This window comes from Tachyglossus aculeatus, chromosome 1, assembly GCF_015852505.1.
Source record: "Tachyglossus aculeatus isolate mTacAcu1 chromosome 1, mTacAcu1.pri, whole genome shotgun sequence".
NCBI classification, from domain to species: domain Eukaryota; kingdom Metazoa; phylum Chordata; class Mammalia; order Monotremata; family Tachyglossidae; genus Tachyglossus; species Tachyglossus aculeatus.
Window position 1 is genome coordinate 66,829,158 of NC_052066.1, and position 22,044 is coordinate 66,851,201.

Sequence of the window (22,044 nt, forward strand, 5' to 3'; positions counted from 1 at the left end):
TATTACTCCCTCAAGTGCTTAGTACAGTGCTCTGCACATAGTAAACACTCAATAAATACCATTGATGGATAGATAGATAGAAAAATCATCTTTGAAAAATTTCCCTTGCCCCATACAGACAAGGTCAACATGCCATCATTATAATTATGATTATTATTATTATTACTCCCTCAAGTGCTTAGTACAGTGCTCTGCACATAGTAAACACTCAATAAATACCATAGATAGATAGATAGATAGATAGATAGATAGATAGAAAGATAGATAGATAGAAAAATCATCTTTGAAAAATTTCCCTTGCCCCATACAGACAAGGTCAACATGCCATCATTATTATTATATTACTCCCTCGAGTGCTTAGTACAGCGCTCTGCACATAGTAAACACTCAATAAATACCATTGATCGATAGATAGAAAAATCGTCTTTGGAAAATTTCCCTTGCCCCATACAGACAAGGCCAACATGCCATCATTATTATTATTATTATTATTACTCCCTCGAGTGCTTAGTACAGTGCTCTGCACATAGTAAACACTCCATAAATACCATTGATGGATAGATAGATAGAAAAATCATCTTTGAAAAATTTCCCTTGCCCCATACAGACAAGGTCAACATGATGAAATCATTATCATCGTCATCATCACCATCATAATGGTATTACCAAAAACCACCTCTCCCAGTTTCTTAGAAAGTAAGCCCTGTACAGAGAAGCAGCGTGGCTTAGTGGGAAGAGCCCGGGCTTGGGAGTCAGAGGATGTGGGTTCTAATCACTTGTCTGCTGTGTGACCCTGGTCAAGCCACTTCACTTCTCTGGACCTCAGTTAACTCATCTGTAAAATGGGGATTAAGACTGTGAGCCCCACGTGGGGCAACCTGATGACCTTGTATCTACCCCAGCGCTTCGAACAGTAGAAAAGTAGTCCCACATGGGGCTCACTGTGAGCCCACTGTTGGGTAGGGACTGTCTCTATATGTTGCCAACTTGCACTTCCCAAGCGCTTAGTACAGTGCTGTGCACACAGTAAGCGCTCAATAAATACGATTGATTGATTGATTAATCTTCATTTTAACTCCCTCTGTAACTGAGGCACAGAGAATTTAAGCGACCTGCCCAAGATCACACAGCAGTGGCGGAGCCAGGATTAGAATTCAGCTTCTTCGAACTCCCAAGCCTGTGCTCTATCCACTAGGCTATACTGCTTCTCACTTTATTATAATTATTCAATTGCATCCGTTAAGAATTTACCCTGTGCCCAGCACTGTAACTAAGCACTGGGATAGATACCAGTGAATCAGGCTGGACACAGTCCGTGTCCCACTTGGGGCTCAAAATCTTAATCTCTATTTTACAGATGAGGTAATTGAGGCACAGAGAAATTAAGTGACTTGCCCAAGGTCACACAGCAATCAATCAATCCATCGTATTTATTGAGCGCTTACTGTGTGCAGAGCACTGTACTAAGCGCTTGGGAAGTACAAGTTGGCAACATATAGAGACAGTCCCTACCCAACAGTGGGCTCACAGTCTAAAAGGGCCACAACGGTGGTGGAGGAAGGATTAGAACCCAGTTTCTTCAGATTCCCAGGCCTCTGCTCTATCCACTAGGCCACGTTGCGTCTCTAAGAAGCAGCAACATACAGTGTAGACTGAAGCGAAGAGAGGCTGGAGGCAGGGAGGTAAGGGAAGAGGTTAATAAAAGCAGTCTAAGGATGATAAGAAAGAGCTTGAGCTGTTTGGGTGGGGAAGCAGCGTGGCTCATTGGAAAGAGCCCAGGCTTTGGAGTCAGAGGTCATGAGTTCAAATCCCGGCTCCACCACTTGTCAGCCGTGTGACTTTGGGCAAGTCACTTAACTTCTCTGTGCCTCAGTTCTCTCATCTGGAAAATGGGGATTAAGACTGTGAGCCCCGTCTGGGACAACCTGATTACCCTTGTAACCTCCCCAGCGCTTAGAACGGTGCTTTGCATATAGTAAGCGCTTAATAAATGCCATCATTATTATTATTATTGGGTGGGGAAGCAGCGTGGCTCATTGGGAAGAGCACAGGCTTTGGAGTCAGAGGTCATAGGTTCAAAGCCCAGCTCCACTGCTTGTCAGCTGTGTGACTTTGGGCAAGTCACTTTTTTGATGGCATTTGTTAAGCGCTTACTATGTGCAAAGCACTGTTCTAAGTGCTGGGGGGGATACCAGGCGATCAGGTTGTCCCACGTGGAGCTCACAGTCTTAATCTCCATTTTACAGATGAGGTAACTGAGGCGCCGAGAAGTTAAGTGACTTGCCCAAGGTTGTACAGCAGATGCGGTGGATCTGGGATTCAAAACCATGACCTCTGACTCCAAAGCCCATGCTCTTTCCACTGAGCCACGCTGCTTCTCTAACTTCTCTGTGCCTCAGTTCCCTCATCTGTAAAATGGGGATGAAGACTGTGAGCCCCCCGTGGGACAACCTGATTCCCTTGTATCTACCCCAGCACTTAGAACAGTTCTTGGCACATAGTAAGCGCTTAATAAATATCATCATTATTATTTTCTCTTCTCCCACTCCCTTCATTTGGATTTGCACCCTGTATTCACCCCTCCCTCAGTCCGACAGCCCTAATCATCAATCATCATCAATCGTATTTATTGAGCGCTTACTGTGTGCAGAGCACTGTAGTAAGCGCTTGGGAAGTACAAATTGGCAACATATAGAGACAGTCCCTACCCAACAGTGGGCTCACAGTCTAAAAGGGGGAGACAAAACCAAACATACTTACAAAATAAAATAAATAAAATAGATGTGTACAAAATAAATAAATAAATAAATAGAGTAATGAATATGTACAAACATGTGCATATCTGTAATCTCTTTATTTCTATTCAAGTCTGTCTCCCCCGTCTAGACTGTAAGCTCATTGTAGGCAGGGAACGTCTACCAACTGTGTCGTATTGTACTCTCCCAAATGCTTAATACAGTGCTCTGCCCACAGTAAGTGCTCAATATAAATAGGATTGATTGATTGTGGGGGCAGAATGGTCACGATTTCACAGTTGATGGAATGGACAACTGAAGCAGCGTGACTCCATGGAAAGAGCCCGGGCTTGGGAGTCAGAGGTCGTGGGTTCTAATCCCGGCTCCGCCACTTGTCAGCTGTGTGACTTTGGGCAAGTCACTTCACTTCTCGAGCCTCAGTTACCTCATCTGGAAAATGGGGATTAAGACTGTGAGCCCCACGTGGGACATCCTGATCACCTTGTTTCCCCCCCAGCGCTTAGAACAGTGCTTTGCAGGTAGTAAGAGCTTAACAAATGCCATTATTACTGTTGTTATTATTAAAAACATTGAGTAATTGTTACAGTGTACTCTCCGAAGTGCTTTGCATACAATAAGTACTCAATAAATATGATTTCATCCCTTCAAAGCCCTACTGAGAGCTCACCTCCTCCAGGCAGCCTTCCCAGACCGAGCCCCTTTTTCCTCTCCTCCTCCCCATCCCCACCACCTCCTTCTCCTCCCCACAGCACCTGTATATATGTTTGTACAGATTTATTACTCTATTTTACTTGTCCATATTTACTATTCTATTTATTTTGCTAATGATGTGCCTCTAGCTTTACTTCTATTTATTCTGACGACTTGACACCCGTCCACATATTTTATTTTGTTGTCCGTCTCCCCCTTCTAGACTGTGAGCCCGCTGTTGGGTAGGGACCGTCTCTATATGTTGCTGACTTGTACTTCCTAAGCGCTTAGTCCAGTGCTCTGCGCACAGTAAGCGCTCAATAAATACGATTGAATGAATGAATGATTTAATGAATGAATGAATGAAATCAAGCCTGACCCCAAAGTTGAGGGTTTCTGAGTTAGAGAGGATGGTGAAGTGTGGATCTAGTAGGGAGTAAGAAGTTCTGTTTTAGCCATTTCTCCCTACTTTCATTCTTTCATTCATTCAATCGTATTTAGTGAGCACTTACTGTGTGCAGAGCACTGTACTAAGCTCTTGGGAAGTACAAGTCGGCAACATATAGAGACGGTCCCTACCCAACAACAGGCTCACAGTCTAGAAGGGGGAGAAAGACAACAAAACAAAACACATAGGTGTCAAAGTCATCAGGACAAATAGAATTAAAGCTATATGCACATCATTAACAAAATAAATATTTATTTATTTATTTTACTTGTACATTTCTATCCTATTTATTTTATTTTGTTGGTATGTTTGGTTCTGTTCTCTGTCTCCCCCTTTTAGACTGTGGGCCCACTGTTGGGTAGGGACTGTCTCTCTGTGATGCCAATTTGTACTTCCCAAGCGCTTAGTACAGTGCTCTGCACATAGTAAGCGCCCAATAAATACGACTGATTGATTGATTGATTGAAATAGAATAGTAAATATGTACAAGTGAAATAGAGTAATAAATCTGTACAAATATATATGCACGTGCTGTGGGGAGGGGAATGAGGTAGGGCGGGAGGATGGGGAGGAGGAAAGGAAAAAGGGGGCTCAGTCTGGGAAGGCCTCCTGGAGGAGGTGAGCTCTCAAAAATATGGAACGCTTCACGAACTACTTCCCCTTGGAGAAAATACTCTGCTATTTCCATCACTCTCATCAGTATCATTCCCCATCGTCCATTCGGTTCATTCACTGTCGAAGCTCTTGGTTTTAAATAGTTCGAGCTGAAGGCTCTCCAATAACGTTTTCATCACTCCTCACCGTTCTTTGAAGAAAGCCTTATTGAGGTCACAACTCCTCCAAGAAGCCTTCCCTGACTGAGCCCCTTCCTTCCTCTCCCCCTCGTCCCCCTCTCCATCCCCCCATCTTACCTCCTTCCCTTCCCCACAGCACCTGCATATATGTATATATGTTTGTACATATTTATTACTCTATTTATTTTACTTGTACATATCTATTCTATTTATTTTATTTTGTTAGTATGTTTGGTTTTGTCTCCCCCTTTTAGACTGTGAGCCCACTGTTGGGTAGGGACTGTCTCTATATGTTGCCAATTTGTACTTCCCAAGCGCTTAGTACAGTGCTCTGCACATAGTAAGCGCTCAATAAATACGATTGATGATGATGATGATGATTTCTTCTGCACCCTGTGGGCACTTGCCACCGTCAGCCCTGCAGCACTTAGGTAGATATCTGTGATCTATTCATTTATATTTATGTCTGTCTCCTTCTCTAGACTGTAAACTCACTGTGGGCAGGGGTCATGTCTACCAACTCTGATGCGTTGTACTCTCCCAAGCTCGTAGTACAATGTTCTGCACACAGTAAGCGCTCAATAAATACCATTGATTGACTGATTGATTGATTGACTGCTCCATATGCATTGTAAGCCACCCTTCCGTAGAGAAGCAGCAAGGACTAGTGGAAATAGCCTAAGGGTCAGAGGACCCAGGTTCTAATCCCAGATTGGCCACTCACTGCTGTGTAACTTTGACCAAGCCGCTTAACTTCTCTGTACCTGTTTCCTCCTCTGCAAAACGGAGGTTCAAAACCTGTTCTCAGTCATTAATTCAATTGTATTTATTGAGCGCTTACTGTGTGCAGAGCACTGTACTAAACGCTTGGGAAGTACAAGTTGGCAACAAGTTGGAGGAGGGAGAAGGTTCTCCCTTCTTCTCCCTTCTTCTGCTCAGTCAACTTGACTCTCCACCCTTGACTTTCTCATTCATTCATTCAGTCAATTGTATTTATTGAGTGCTTACTGTGTGCAGAGCACTGTACTAAGTGCTTGGGAAGTACAAGCTCCCAAGCTTGAGAAGTGAGGCTCACTTCTCTGAGCCTCAGTTACCTCATCTGGAAAATGGGGATTAAGACTGTGAGCCCCACGTGGGACAACCTGATCACCTTGTTTCCCCCCCCCCCAGCGCTTAGAACAGTGCTTTGCAGGTAGTAAGCGCTTAACAAATGCCATTATTACTGTTACTATTAACAGTAACAGAAGGTTCTCCCTCCTTCTTAGACTGTGAGTCTCACGGGGAACCTGGTTATCTGATGTCACTGAGAAGCAGCGTGGCTCAGTGGAAAGAGCCCGGGCTTTGGAGTCAGTGGTCATGGGTTCAAATCCCGGCTTCGCCAATTGTCAGTTGTGTGACTTTGGGCAAGTCACTTCACTTCTCTGTGCCTCAGTTACCTCATCTGGAAAATGAGGATTGACTGTGAGTCCCCTGTGGGACAACCTGATCACCTTGTAACCTCCCCAGCGCTTAGAACAGTGCTTTGCACATAGTAAGGGCTTAATAAATATCATTATTATTATTATTATTATTATTATTATTATTATTATTATTATGTCTGCCCCAATGCTTGGGAAATACTATAGAGGAAATATCCCTCTCAGGGTCGCACCTGGAGAGTTTCCAGTCCTCTACCAGTCTCGGCTACGGGAGGGAGAGTCAAGCAGAGGCCTGCCCATTCCCTTCCTAGCTTGGCCAGTGGCTAGCGAGTGGAAGGCAATCTGCTACAAGTCAAAACTGCCCCGTGCACAGCACCTGCATATATGTATATATGTTTGTACGTATTTATTACTCTATTTATTTATTTATTGTATTTGTACACATTTATTCTATTTATTTTATTTTGTTAATATGTTCAGTTTTGTTCTCTGTCTCCCCCTTCTAGACTGTGAACCCACTGTTGGGTAGGGACCGTCTCTATACATTGCCAACTTGGACTTCCCAAGCGCTTAGTCCAGTGCTCTGCACACAGTAAGTGCTCAATAAATATGATTGAATGAATGAGAAGGTCAAGGGTGGAGAATCAAGTTGATGGAGAAGAAGAAGGCAATGGTCAACCGCTTCCGTATTTTGACCAAGAAAAGTCTGTGGATCCACTACCAGAACAATTGCAGGTGGAGGTGGGGCGTTCTGGGAGAGGTGTGTCCACGGCGTCACTATGGGTTGGAGACGACTCAACGGCATAAGACAAGACAAGACCCCAGTGCTTAGTACAGTGCTTGACACAAAATAAGTGCTTAATAAATACCACAATTATCATTATTATTATTATCCCATTTTGTCTCTTCGTTGTGGGCAGGGAATGTTTCTGTTTATTGTTCTACTGTACTTTCCCAAGAGTTTAATTCAGGGCTCTGCACACAGTAAGTGCTCAATAAACACATATTTATTACTCTATTTATTTATTTTACTTGTACATATCTATTCTATTCATTTTATTTTGTTAGTATGTTTGGTTTTGTTCTCTGTCTCCCCCTTTTAGACTGTGAGCCCACTGTTGGGTAGGGACCGTCTCTATATGTTGCCAACTTGTACTTCCCAAGCGCTTAGTACAGTGCTCTGCACACAGTAAGTGCTCAATAAATACGATTGAATGAATGAATGAATGAATGAATCTTGCCTCTCTTCTGGAATCGCTCCCCCATCTCTTGGGTTTAGCTGAAAGGCCCAGTGTCTGACCACCAGTCAATCAATTAGTCAATCAGTGATATTTATTGAGCACTTGCTATGTACAGAGCACTGCACTAAGCTCTTGAGAGAGTAATAATAATAATGGCATTTGTTAAGCATTTACTATGTGTCAAGAACTATTCTAAGTGCTGGGGTAGTTACAAGGTAATCAGGTTGTCCTACGTGGGACTCACAGTCCTAATCCCCATTTTACAGGTGAGGTAACTGAGGTACAGAGAAGTGAAGTGACTTGCCCAAGGTCACACAGCAAACAAGTGGCGGAGCCGGGATTAGAACCCACTGCCTCGGACTCCCAAGTCCGTGCCGTTTCCACTAAGCCACACTGCTTCTCTAACAAATTTGGTATTTGCTAAGTGCTTACTACGTACAATAATAATAATAATATGATATTTATTAAGAGTTTACTATGTGCCAGGCACTGTTCTAAGTGCTGGGGTAGATACAAGGTAATCAGGTTGTCCCATGTGGGGCTCACAGACTTCATCCCCATTTTACAGATGAGGGAACTGAGGCCCAGAGAAGTGAAGTGACTTGCCCAAAGTCACACAGCAGACAAGTGGCGGAGCCGGGATTAGAACCCACGACCTTTGACTCCCAAACCCGGGCTCTTTCCACTGAGTCACGTGGCAGGCACTAAGCACTGTACATATTTTTTATTACTCTGTTTTACTTGTACATATTTACGATTCTATTTACTTTATTTTGTTAATATAGTTGGTTTTGTCATCTGTCTCCCCCTTCTAGACTGTGAACCCGCTGTTGGATAGGGACCATCTCTAGATGTTGCCAACTTGTACTTCCCAAGCGCTTAGTACAGTGCTCTGCACACAGTAAGCGCTCAATAAATACGATTGAATGAATGAATGAATGGGATGGGTACAAGCAAATCGTGTTTGCTCGAGTACAAAACAACAGATTTAGCAGACACGTTCCCTGACTGTAATGAGTTTACAGTCTTAAACAGTCCAGTGCTCTGCACACAGTAAGCGCTCAATAAATACGACTGACTGAATGAATGAATTATTATCATTATTATTATTAGTTGCCAATCTCTGCCACTTGGATTCAGTCTTTGCCTCATAGGAGCCACCCATTTGTATTGTCCTTAGCACAAGCACGTAGATTTCTGTTTCTGAACCGTTCTGTCCAGTTAGTTGCGTCGGAGCTTCCTGGCCTAGTGGATAGACCCCGGGGGCTGGGAGTCAGAAGGACCTGAGTCCTAATCCCAGCTCTGCCACTTGTCTTCTGTGTGACTTTGGGCAAGTCACTTCACTTCTCTGGGCCTCAGTTACCTCATCTGGAAAATGGGGATTGAGACTGGGAGTCCCATGTGGGAAAGGGAATGTGTCCAACCAGATTATCTTGTATCTACCCCAGCGCGTAGTGCAGTACTTGGCACTTAGTAAGTGCTTAACAAATACCATCATTATTATTATTATTATTATTATCATTATTATCCTCTCCCCTTTCTCCTTACCTTCCCCACAGCACCTGTATATATGTATAGATGTTTGCACGTATTTATTACTCTATTTATTTTACCTGTACATATTTATTCTATTTTTTTTATTTTGTTAATATGTTTGGTTCTGTTGTCTGTCTCCCCCTTCTAGACTGTGAGCCCGCTGTTGGATAGGGACCACCTTATATGTTGCCAAGACTGAACTCCAAGACTGAACTCCTTCCCTCCCAAACCCTGCCCTCTCCCTGACTTTCTTATCTCTGTTGACGGCACTACCATCCTTCCCGTCTCACAAGCCCGCAACCTTGGTGTCATCCTCGACTCCGCTCTCTTATTCACCCCTCACATCCAAGCTGTCACCAAAACCTGCCGGTCTCAGCTCCGCAACATTGCCAAGATCCGCCCTTTCCTCTCCATCCATACCGCTACCCTGCTAGTTCAAGCTCTTATCCTATCCCGTCTGGACTACTGCATCAGCCTTCTCTCTGATCTCCCATCCTCGTGTCTCTCCCCACTTCAATCCATACTTCATGCTGCTTCCCGGATTGTCTTTGTCCAGAAACACTCTGGGCGTGTTACTCCCCTCCTCAAAAATCTCCAATGGCTACCAATCAATCTGCGCATCAGGCAGAAACTCCTCACCCTGGGCTTCAAGGCTGTCCATCCCCTCGCCCCCTCCTCCCTCACCTCCCTTCTCTCCTTCTCCAGCCCAGCCCGCACCCTCTGCTCCTCCACCACTAATCTCCTCACCGTACCTCGTTCTGGCCTGTCCCACCATCGACCCCCGGCCCACGTCCTCCCCCGGGCCTGGAATGCCCTCCCTCTGCCCCTCCGCCAAGCTAGCTCTCTTCCTCCCTTCAAGGCCCTGCTGAGAGCTCACCTCCTCCAGGAGGCCTTCCCAGACTGAGCCCCTTCCTTCCTCTCCCCCTCGTCTCCCTCTCCATCCCCCCATCTTACCTCCTTCCTTTCCCCACAGCACCTGTATATATGTATATATGTTTGTACACATTTATTACTCTATTTATTTATTTTACTTGTACATATCTATTCTATTCATTTTATTTTGTTAGTATGTTTGATTTTGTTCTCTGTCTCCCCCTTCTAGACTGTGAGCCCACTGTTGGGTAGGGACTGTCTCTATATGTTGCCAACTTGTACTTCCCAAGCACTTGGTACAGTGCTCTGCACACAGTAAGCACTCAATAAATATGATTGATTGATTGATTGATTGCCAACTTGTACTTCCCAAGCACTTAGTCCAGTGCTCTGCACACAGTAAGCGCTCAATAAATGCAACAATGAATGAATGAATGATTATCATTATTATTATTAGTTGCCAATCTCTGCCACTTGGATTTAGTCTTTGCCTCATAGAAGCCACCCATTTGTATTGTCATGTTGGCTTTCTGTGACTGTTGTTTTATATGCCTGCTACAGTCTCCAAAGCCGTCCTCCCACGCCTCCGTTTCTTCTGTTAGTCGTGTTTTTGGTTGCCTAGTTTCAGCTGGCAGCACAAACTGCTGCCTGGAGATTCTGTTCCCCACTGAGGCACGGCTTGGTGGAGTTGGGTGCAATCAGCCAATTAATAGATGAGCTCTTACTGTGTGCAGAGCACTGTACTAAGCACTTGAAAGAGTATAATACGATAGAGTTTGTTACTTGCGCGACTGAGCCCCCTCCTTCCTCTCCCCCTCGTCCCCCTCTCCATCCCCCTGTCTTACCTCCTTCCCTTCCCCACAGCACCTGTATATATGTATATATCTTTGTGCATATTTATTACTCTATTTATTTATTTATTTATTTTACTTGTACATATCTATTCTATTTTATTTTATTTTGTTAGTATGTTTTGCTTTGCTGTCTGTCTCCCCCTTCTAGACTGTGAGCCCACTGTTGGGTAGGGACTGTCTCTCTATGTTGCCAACTTGTACTTCCCAAGTGCTTAGCACAGTGCTCTGCACACAGTAAGTGCTCAATAAATATGATTGACTGATTGATTGAGCTTCAAGCTGAGCTCTGAGCATTGCTCCTCACTGAGGGCTGCCAAAGAGCTATAGAAAGCTGGAGTTTGATGCCACAATAGGATCAACTCTGTTTAACAGCAGGGATATTCATTCCATCGTATTTATTTAGCGCTTACTGTGTGCAGAGCACTGTACTAAGCTCTTGGGAGAGTATAATACAACAGTAAACAGGCACTTTCCCTGCCCACGATGAGCTTACAGTCTAGAGGATGTGGAAACCACAGGGTATAGTCCAGGAATTTGTAACCTTATAGTGGGCAGAGAATTTGTCCGTTATTTTGTTATATTGTACTCTCTCAAGCGCTTAGTACAGTGTCCTGCACACAGTAAGCATTCAACAAATACAATCGATCGATTGATTAATTGATTCGGTGTTCTAACTCCTTGTGAGCCAGCGACTGGGGAGTTCAATTCAGTGATTCATTCATTCAGTCGTATTTATTGAGCGCTTACTGTGTGCAGAGCACTGTACTAAGCGCTTGGGAAGTCCAAATCGGCAACATATAGAGACGGTCCCTACCCAACAACAGGCTCACAGTCTAGAGGGGGACCTTCAGCTCTAAGAAAAAGTGTTGCCTGTTATGATAATGGTATTTGTTAAGTGCTTACTACGTGCCAAGCACTGTCCTAAGCGCTGAACAGCGCCCAGTGGAAAGAGCATGGGTTTTGGAGTAAAGAGTCCTGTATTCTAATCCATTTTGTCATTTTCCTGCTGTATGACTTTGGGCATTTTTGTGCCTCAATTTCCTAATCTGTAAAAATGGGGATTAAATACTTATTCGCGACCCTGTTAGGCTGAGGCCCTAATGGAAAAAGTATCGTGTCCGACCTGATTGGAAATCAATCAGTGATTCTTACTGAATGCTTACTTTGTGCAGAGTATTGTACTAAGCACTTGGGAGAATAGAATACAATACAGTATTCTAGACGCGGCCAACTCGCCAAGGGTTTACAGTCTAGAAGGGGAGGCAGACATCAATCAGTCACTCAATTGATGGTATTTAGGTATTTAGGTACTATTACTTTCTATTCATTCATTCATTCATTCAATCGTATTTATTGAGCGCTTACTGTGTGCAGGGCACCGTACTAAGCACTTGGGAAGTCCAAGTTGGCAACATATAGAGACGGTCCCTACCCAACAGCGGGCTCACAGTCTAGAAGGGGAAGACAGACAACAAAACAAAACATATTAACAAAGTAAAATAAATAGAATAAATGTGTACAAGTAAAATAAATAGAGTAATAAACATGTACAAACATATATACAGGTGCGGTAGGGAGGGGAAGGAGGTAAGGTGTCTGCTGTGTGACCTTGGGCAAGTCACTTCACTACTCTGGTCCTCAGTTCCTTCATCTGAAAAATGGGGATGAAGACTGTGAGCCCCACGTGGGACAACCTGATTACCCTGCATCTACCTCAGTGCTTAGAAAAGTGCTTGGCACATAATAAGAGCTTAACAAATTACCATCATCATGTAGAGAGAAGGAAGAGTGAGTGCAGAGCACTATACTAAGTGTTTAGGAGAGTACAATACAACAGAATCAAAAGAATCATCTCCCCCTCTAGACTGTGAGCTCGTTGTGGGCTGGGAATCATCATCAATCGTATTTATTGAGCGCTTACTGTGTGCAGAGCACTGTACTAAGCACTTGGGAAGTACAAGTTGGCAACATATAGAGACAGTCCCTACCCAACAGTGGGCTCACAGTCTAAAAGGGGGAGACAGAGAACAAAACCAAACATACTAACAAAATAAAATAAATAGACTAGCTACGTACAAGTAAAATAAATAGAGTAATGTGTTTGATGTTATATTGTACTCTCCCAAGCACTTAGTATAGTGCTTTGCACACAGTAAGTGCTCAATAAATATGATTTTAAAAAAATCAGTAGATGTCCCCTGCTCATATAGAGCTAATGGTCTAGAGGGGGAGATGGACACTACTATGAATAAATAAGTAATTTATAACACACAATTTAAAGATATGCACATAAGTGTTGTGGACTTGGAGGTGAGCAGAATATCAAATTGTCCAAGAGTCACAGATCCAAATGAATAGATGACATGGAAGGGAGAGTGAGTCAGGGAAAAGAGGAAAAGGGAAGACCTCTTGGAGAAGACATGACCTTAATAATGCTTTGAAGGTGGAGAAAGTGGTGGTTTGGGAAATATGGAGGGGGAGGCTAGACCAGGGGGAAGACGTGGGAATGGGGGTGGTGATGAGATAGACGAGATCAGGGCCCAGTAAATAAGCCGGCGCTAGAGAAGTGGGGTGTATGGGCTGAGCTCAGTGAGGTGAGGTAGAATGGGGCAAGCTGATGGAGTGCTTTAAAGCCGATGGAAAGAATTTTCTGTTCGATTGGAAGGTGGATGATCAACCACTGGAGGTTCTTGAAGAGTGGGGAGACATGGATTGGAGATTTTTGTTGATAAATGGGATAAAAGATAAATGGATTGGAGTTGGGAAAGAGAGGAGGCCAGAAGGTCAGTGAGGGAGCAGAGGCAGCAGTCAAGGCAGAATAGAAGTGCATGGATCACCATGGTGACAGTTTAGATGGAGGGGAAATGGTGCATTTTAGCATTTTTGTACAGGTATAATTGACAGGATTTGGTGACATTGAATATGTGGGTGGATGAGAGAGGTAAATAGAGGGTAACACCAATGTTACCCCCTCTCAGTGTCACACCTGGAGAGTTTCCAGTCCTCTACCAGTCTCAGCTACGGGAGGGAGAGTCAAGCAGAAGCCTGGGCAGTGGCAAGCGAGTGGAAGACAATCTGCTACAAGTCAAAATTCACCCGTGCTGGGCAGCAGCAGCATGGGAGAGAGTCGAGGGCCGAGACTCGGTTTTACTGCACAGAAGGTGGCAATGGTAAGCCATTTCCATGTTTTTACCAAGAACACTCTACGGATACGCTACCAGCACGATTGCAGGTGGAGAGCAGGGCATTTGGGGAGAGATGTGATGGAGAGTGGGGCGTTCTGGAAGAGATGTGTCTGTAGCGTCACTATGGGTCGGGAACGACTCGACGGCATAAGACAAGACCAAGGTTACAGACTTGTGGGACAGGGAGGATAGTGATGTTGTCTACAGTGATGGGAAAGACAGCGGGAGGGCAGTGTTTGACTTCAGTTTCGGGCACGTTTAATTTGAGGTGTCAGTGGGACATTCAAGTAGAGATGTCTCGAAGGCGGGAGGAGGTGTGAAATTGGAGAGAGGGAGAGAGATCAGGGCTGGAGATGTAGATTTGGGTATCAACCGCATGGAGCTGGTAGTTGAAGCCATGGAAGTGAATGAGTTCACCAGGGGAGTGGGCATAGATGGAGAATAGAAGGGGACTCAGAACTGAACCTTGAGCGATCCCTTACAGACATTAAAATAAGTTGCAGATAGGGGAAGCAGCAGAGTATAAGAATACGTAATAATAATAATAGCATTTATTAAGCTCTTACTATGTGCAGAGCACTGTTCTAATCACTGGGGAGGTTACAAGGCAATCAGGTTGTCCCTCATGGGGCTCACAGTCTTAATCCCCATTTTACAGATGAGGTAAGGGAGGCCCAGAGAAGTGAAATGACTTGCCCAAAGTCACACAGCTAAGTGGCAGAGCTGGGATTTGAACCCATGACCTCTGACTCCAAAGCCCGGGCTCTTTCCACTGAGCCATGCAGTATTGGGGTGAAGTGAGTTTACAAGTGCTTAGTGGGTAAGCTGATTGCGGACAGGGAATGTGTCTACCAACTCTGTTATATTGCTATTTTGTACTCTCCCAATTGGTTAGTACAGTGCTCAGCACACAGTAAACTCTTAATGAATGTAATAATGATGGCATTTATTAAGTGCTTACTATATGCAAAGCACTGTTCTAAGTGCTGGATAATAATGGCATTTATTAAGCGCTTACTATGTGCAAAGCACTGTTCTAAGCACTGGGGAGGTTACAAGGTAATCAGGGTGTCCCACGGGGGGCTCACAGTCTTTAATCCCCATTTTACAGATGAGGTAACTGAGGCATAGAAAAGTGAAGTGACTTGCCCAAAAGTCACACAGCTGACAATTGGCAGAGTGGGGATTTGAACCCATGACCTCTGACTCCAAAGCCCGGGCTCTTTCCACTGAGCCACGCTGCTTCTCTACGAGTGAATGATCGAGAAGCAGCCTGGCCTGGAAGTCCAAAGGACCTGGATTCTAATCCCAGCTCCACCACCTGTCTGCCGTGTGACCTTGGGCAAATTATTTCACTTCTCTGTGCCTCAGTTCCCTCATCTGTAAAATGGGCATTAAGACTGTGAGCCCAATGTGGGACAGCGACCCCGTCCAATCTGATTTGCTTGTATCTACACCAGTACTTAGTACAGTGCCTGCAACATAGTAAATGCTTAACAGATACCACAATCATTATTATCATTATTATTATTATTACTATTATTAATTGATTGTATATACCCAAGTGCATTGGCAATGCAGAAGGGAGGGAGAATAGGGTGAGGAGATAAGAGGCTAACCAAGGAAGACTTCCTGGAGGAGATGATAATTTAGTCAAGCTTTGAAGAGGGGAAGGGAAAGAACTTAAAAAATACTATGATGATGCTGATGCTGATGATGCTGATGAATATAATAATAATAATTATTATTATTGAGAAGCAGCGTGGTCTACTGGAAAAGCATGGGCCTGGAATTCAGAAGGGCCTGGGTTCTAATTCCAACTCCACCACTTGTCTGCTGCATGACCTTGGGCAAGTCACTTCACTTCTCTGTGCCTCAGTTACCTCATCTGTAAGATGAGAATTAAGACTGCGAGCTCCATGTGCGACATGGACTGTGTCCAACCTGATTACCTCGAATCTACCCCAGCAGTTAGTACAGAGTACTAACAGAGTAACAGAGTACACAGTACTGCCTGAGCACATAGTGCTCAGTGAAAAGCGCATGGGCTTGGGATTCAGAGGTCATGGGTTTTAATCCCGGCTCTGCCATATAATAATAATAATAATAATAGCATTTATTAAGCACTTACTATGTGCAAAGCACTGTTCTAAGTGCTGGGGAAGTTACAAGGTGATCAGGTTGTCCCACGCGGGGCTCACAGTTTTAATCCCCATTTTTACAGATGAGGTAACAGGCCCAGAGAACTGAAGTGACTTGCCCAAAGTCACATAGCTGACAAGTGGTGGAGCCGGGATTTGAACCCATGACCTCTGACTCCAAAGCCCGGGCTCTTTCCACTGAGCCACGCTGTGTGACCTTGGGCAATTCACTTCACTTCTCGGAGCCTCAGTTACCTCATCTGTAAAATGGGGATTAAGACTGTGAGCCCCATGTGGAACAACCTGATCACCTTGTATCCCCCCCAGTGCTAAAAACAGTGCTTTGCACATAGTAAGCACTTAACAAATGCCATCATTATTATTATTATTATCACTATTACATTGCTTGGCACATTATAAGTAAAGCACTTAAAATTATGATTATCAGCATTATTATTATTATTATTATTATCATTATCATTATTATTATCTATTCCCTCTAGACTGTAAGCTTATTGTGGGCAGGGAATGAATCTGTTTATTGTTGCGCTGTACTCTCCAACGTGCTTAGTACAGTACTTGGCACACCATAAGCACTCAATAAATACGATTGAATGAATGAATCTGAATCCCAGTATTTAGTGAGCCCATTGTTGGATAGGGACCATCTCTATATGTTAATAATAATGATGGGATTTATTAAGCGCTTACTATGTGTAAAGCACTGTTCTGAGCGCTGGGGAGGTTACAAGGTAATCAGATTGTCCCACAGGGGGCTCCCAGTCTTAATCCCCGTTTTACAGATGAGGTAACTGAGGCTCAGAGAAGTGAAGTGACTTGCCCAAGGTCACACAGCGTACATGTGGCAGAGTCGGAATTCGAACCCATGTCCTCTGACTCCAAAGCCCGGACTCTTTCCACTGAGCCACGCTGTGTGACCTTGGGTAAGTCACTTCACTTCTCTGAGCCTCAGTTACCTCATCTGTAAAATGGGGATTAAGACTGTGAGCCCCATTTGGCGCTGAGTAGCGAAGCTCAGTGAAAAGCGCATGGGTTTGGGAGTCAGAGGTCATGGGTTCTAATCCTGGCTCTGCCACATAATAATAATAATAATAATAATGATAATGGCATTCATTAAGCACTTACTATGTACAAAGCACTGTTCTAAACGCTGGGGAAGTTACAAGGTGATCAGATTGTCCCACGTGGGGCTCACAGTCTTAATCCCCGTTTTACAAATGAGGTAACAGGCCCAGAGAAGTGAAGCGACTTGCCCAGAGTCACCCAGCTGACAATTGGCGGAGCCGGGATCGGAACCCCTGACCTCTGACTCCAAAGCCCGGGCTCTTTCCATTGAGCCACGCTGCCTCTCACTCAGTACTCTTCCTAAACTAAATCCCCACCTTGGAGAATGTCCGCATCCACTGCCAAGCCCCGCCTAAGAAACATTTTCTGTGTACGTGCCCGTCAATTCTGTCCCCGAGAAGGAGCTTCTTCCAGCTTTTCATGCTAAATCAGTTCGCCGCCCACCAAGTCTCTTTCCTGGTCTTGCCAACCCCATGTCCCAGTAGCCATTTGTTCCAACGATTTTGACACCCATCGTGTCTCTGTATGTCATAGGGACGGTCATAGGGACCGTCTCTATATGTTGCCGACTTGTACTTCCCAAGCGCTTAGTACAGTGCTCTGCACACAGTAAGCGCTCAATAAATACGATTGAATGAATGAATGAATCCTTCCAGCCTCTGCTCAGCCCTCTCCCCCGCCAGGGATGTGTTTCTGACTGCCTGCAGCCAAGAGACCATCTGGAGGCTGAATTCAATTTATTCCTCCTCAGTCTTTTTACCTCTCGCCGGCACTATGAATGACTAAATGCTAAAATATCTTCATACTGCAGTACATCTTTCTATAACTTTTTTTAGTCTTTGTCTCCCCAGCTAGAATGTCAGCAGCCCGAGGGCAGGGATCAGATCTTCTTATTTTAGGGTAGCCTCCCAAGAGCTCAGCGCAGCGGCAGCGTGGTGAAGTGGATAGACCTGAGGCCTGGGAAAGGCACGGGTTCTAATCCCAGCTCTGCCGCTTGCCTTCTGAGCGACCTTGGGCAAGTCACTTCACTTCTGCGGGCCTCAGTTACCTCATCTGGAAATTGGAGATTGAGACTGTGAGCCCCTTATGGGACAGGGCTAATCAAGTGCTTAATACAGTGCTCTGCACACAGTAAGCGCTCAATAAAGCTTCTCTTCTTACATGAGAAGCAGCGTGGCTCAGTGGAAAGAGCCCGGGCTTTGGAGTCAGAGGTCAGGGGTTCGAATCCCAGCTCCACCAGTTGTCAGCTGTGTGACTTTGGGCAAGTCACTTCACTTCTCTGGGCCTCAGTTACCTCATCTGGAAAATGGGGATTAAGACTGTGAGCCCCCCGTGGGACAACCTGATCACCTTGTAACCTCCCCAGCACTTAGAACAGTGCTTGGCACATAGTAAGCGCTTAATAAATCCCATCATTATTATTATTATTATTATTAAATACGATTGATTGACTGATTGACAGGGATTGTGTCCAACTCGACTGGCTTGTATCCACCCCAGTGCTTAGTACAGTCCCTGGCATTTATCAAGCACTTAACAAACATCATCATTACTACAGTGCTCTGCACACAGTGGGCACTCACTGTGCCTCAGGTGAGATCCATAGGTCGATTTCCAGAGAAGCAGCGTGGCTCAGTGGAAAGAGCCCGGGCTTGGGAGTCGGAGGTTGTGGGTTCTAATCCCGGCTCCACCACATGTCTGCTGCATGACCGTGGGCAAGTCACTTCACTTCTCTGAGCCTCAGTTACCTCATCTGTAAAATGGGGATGAAGACTGTGAGCCCCATGTGGGACAACCTGATCACGTTGTATCTCCCCCAGTGCTTAGAACAGTGCTTTGCACATTGTAAGTGCTTAACAAATGCCATCATTATTATTATTATTATTATTATTATTTCCTCTAACTTGCTGCCAAGTCCTTACCCACATCTTCTCTCTGACCTGAAATTTCCTTCCATTTCAAATCCAAAAGACCACCATTCTCCCCACCTTCATAGACTTATTAAAATCCCATCTCCTCCAAGAAGTTTTTCTCCAACTAAGCCCTCATTTCCCCCACTCCTCCTCCCTCTTGCATCACATTGTACTTGGATCTGTACACTTTAAGCACTTCAATTCATTGATTCATTCAATCATATTTCATTCTTTCAATCATATTTATTGAGCGTTTCCTGTGTGCAGAGCACTGTACTAAGCGCTTGGAAAAGACAATTCGGCAACAAAGAGAGACAATCCCTGCCCACAACGGGCTCACAGTCTACTCATCGCACCTTTAGCCCCACAGCACTTCTGTTCATATCCGTAATTTCATTTTTTTGTCTGTCTCCCCCTCAAGACTGTAAATTCCTTGCGGACAGGGAATGTATCTGCCCATTCTGTTGTATTGTAATCTCCGATTCATGCATTCATTCATTCAGTCGTATTTATTATGCACTTACTGTGTGCAGAGTACTGTACGAAGCGCTTGGGAAGTACAACTTGGTGACATATAGAGACGGTCCCTACCCAACAACGGGTTCACAGTCTAGAAGGGGGAGACAGACAACAAAACAAAACACGTGGACAGGTGTCATCAGAATAAATAGAATTAAAGCTAAATGCACATCATTGACAAATTAAATAGAATAGTAAATATGTACAAGTAAAATTAATAGAGTAATAAATCTGTACAAACATATATACAGGTGCTGTGGGGAGGGGAAAGAGGTAGGGCGGGGGGATGGGGAGGAGGAGAGGAAAAAGGGGGCTCAGTGTGGGAAGGCTTCTCGGAGGAGGTGAGCTCTCAGTAGGGCTTTGAAGGGAGGAAAAGAGCTAGCTCGGCAGATGTGCGGAGGGAGGCTATTCCAGGCCTGGGGAGGATGTGGGCTGGGGGTCGATGGTGGGACAGGTGAGAATGAGGCCCGGTGAGGAGATTAGCGATGGCAGAGGAGCGGAGGGTGCGGGCTGGGCTGGAGAAGGAGAATAGGGAGGTGAGGTAGGAGAGGGTGAGGTGATGGACAGCCTTGAAGCCAAGAGTGAGGAGTTTTTGCTTGATGCCTAAGTTGATACAACTCTGTTGTACCTACCCCGGTGATTAGTACAGTGCTCTATGGACAGACAGCACTTTTTTTATAATGGTATTTGTTAAGCTCTTACTCTGTGCCAGGAACTGTGCTAAGCACTAGGGTAGATACAAGCTAATCAAATTGGACGCAGTCCCTGTCCCACGTGGGGCTCACAGTCTTAGTCCCCATTTTACCGACGAGGTAACTGAGGTCCAGAAATGTTAGGTGACTTGCCCAAGATCTCACAGAGCGGACAAGCGGCGGAGATGGGATCAGAACTCCGATCCTTCGTAATAAATGTTATTGATTGATTGATTGAGTTAGCTATCCCAAAATGACCACATCAGTGATGATGGCTTAAAGTCTAGACAGGGAAACAGACATTGCTCATCATGGGCCGGGAATGTGTCTGTTTATTGTTGTATTGTACTTTCCCAAGCACTTAGTACAGTGCTCTGCACACAGTAAGTGCTCAATAAATACGATTGAATGAATGAATATAAATAAATAAATTACAGTGCTGTGGGGGCCTGGACAGGGGATGAATAAAGGGAGCAAGTCAGGGCGATGCAGAAGGGAGTGGGAGAAGAGGAAAGGGGGGCTTATTCAGGGAAGGCCTCTTAGACGAGATGTGCCTTCAATAAGGCTTTGAAGGTGGGAAGAGTCATTGTCAGATTTGAGGTGGGAGAATGCTATCTTCAGATAATTCCTGCTCCATCTCTTTCTCCTCTCACCTTCTGTGATCCAACTTTCCAACATTAATCAATCAATCAATCGATACGTTGTAATTATTGTCACTTACTGTACACAGAGGACTGTACTAAACACTAGGGAGGGTATGCTCTAACAGATTGGTAGACATGTTTCCTGTCATTGCTCCTGTGGGCTTCACATCTCCCTTCTCTGGTCTCAGTTTCCCTTACTTGCAGGGACTGTGTTTGTTGTTGGATCGTACCCTCCCAAATGCTTAGTACAGTGCTCTGCACACAGTAAGAACTCAACAAATACAATTGAATGAATGAATTAATCTAGACTTAAAGTTTGTTGTGGGTGGGGAACGTTTTCTATGAACTGTGTTATATTGTACTCTCCCAAGGGCTAAGTACAGTGCTCTGCACATAGGAAGCACTCAAAAAACATGATTAATGGATTGATTGAGTGATTAATTTCACTTCTCCCACTTCCTTTCAGATGTCAGTTTTCCTCTCTCTCTGGGCAGCCTAACTGCAATTCCAGCCTTCGCCAAATTGTCTTTGCAGGGGCCTGTCCGGGGCCTGGGGGCTTTCTGCACATATGCTTGGTACACGGAGTCCCAGAAACACTGTTACGGTGAAATCACTGAATCCGACTCGACCTTTACAACTTTGCTAAAATCCGCCCTTTTCTCTCCAGCCAAACTGCCACTGTGTTAATCTAATCACTTCTCCTATCCTGCCTCGATGACTCTATCAGCCTCCTTTCTGACCTCCCAGCCTCCTGTCTCTCCCCACTCCAGTCCATACCTCACTCTGCTGCCGGGATCATTTTTCCACAGAAACCGTTCAGGCCATGTTTCCCCGCTCCTCAAGAACCTCCAGTGGTTGCCCATTCAACTCCACATCAAACAGAAACTCCTCATCATTGGCTTTATAATAATAATAATAATGGTATTTGTTAAGCACTTACTATGTGCCAGGCACTGTACTAAGCGCTGGGGTGGATACAAGCAAATTGGCTTGGACGCAGTCCCAGTCCCACGTGCGGCTCACGGTCTCAATCCCCATTTTGCAGATGACGTAACTGAGGCACAGAAAAGTTAAGTGACTTGCCCAAGGTCACCCAGCAGACAAGTGGCGGAGCCTGGATTAGAACCCATGACCTTTTGACTCCCGGGCCCGAGGTCCATCCACCACGTGATGCTGCTTCATGCCGCTTTAAGGCAGTCCATCACCTTGCCCCCTCCTACCTCACCTCCCTACTCTTCTTCTATAGGAAGAGAA

The 22,044-nt window shown here is 44.9% G+C and overlaps 1 non-coding gene across 1 annotated transcript; it reads left to right on the forward strand.

Annotated features, from left to right (window-relative positions):
* The first annotated feature begins 6,321 nt into the window (after positions 1 to 6,321).
* On the forward strand, positions 6,322 to 6,459 carry LOC119936595. The gene has a single exon (XR_005453807.1). It is a non-coding gene; the product is annotated as a small nucleolar RNA SNORA7 (small nucleolar RNA).
* The last annotated feature ends 15,585 nt before the right edge of the window (positions 6,460 to 22,044 follow it).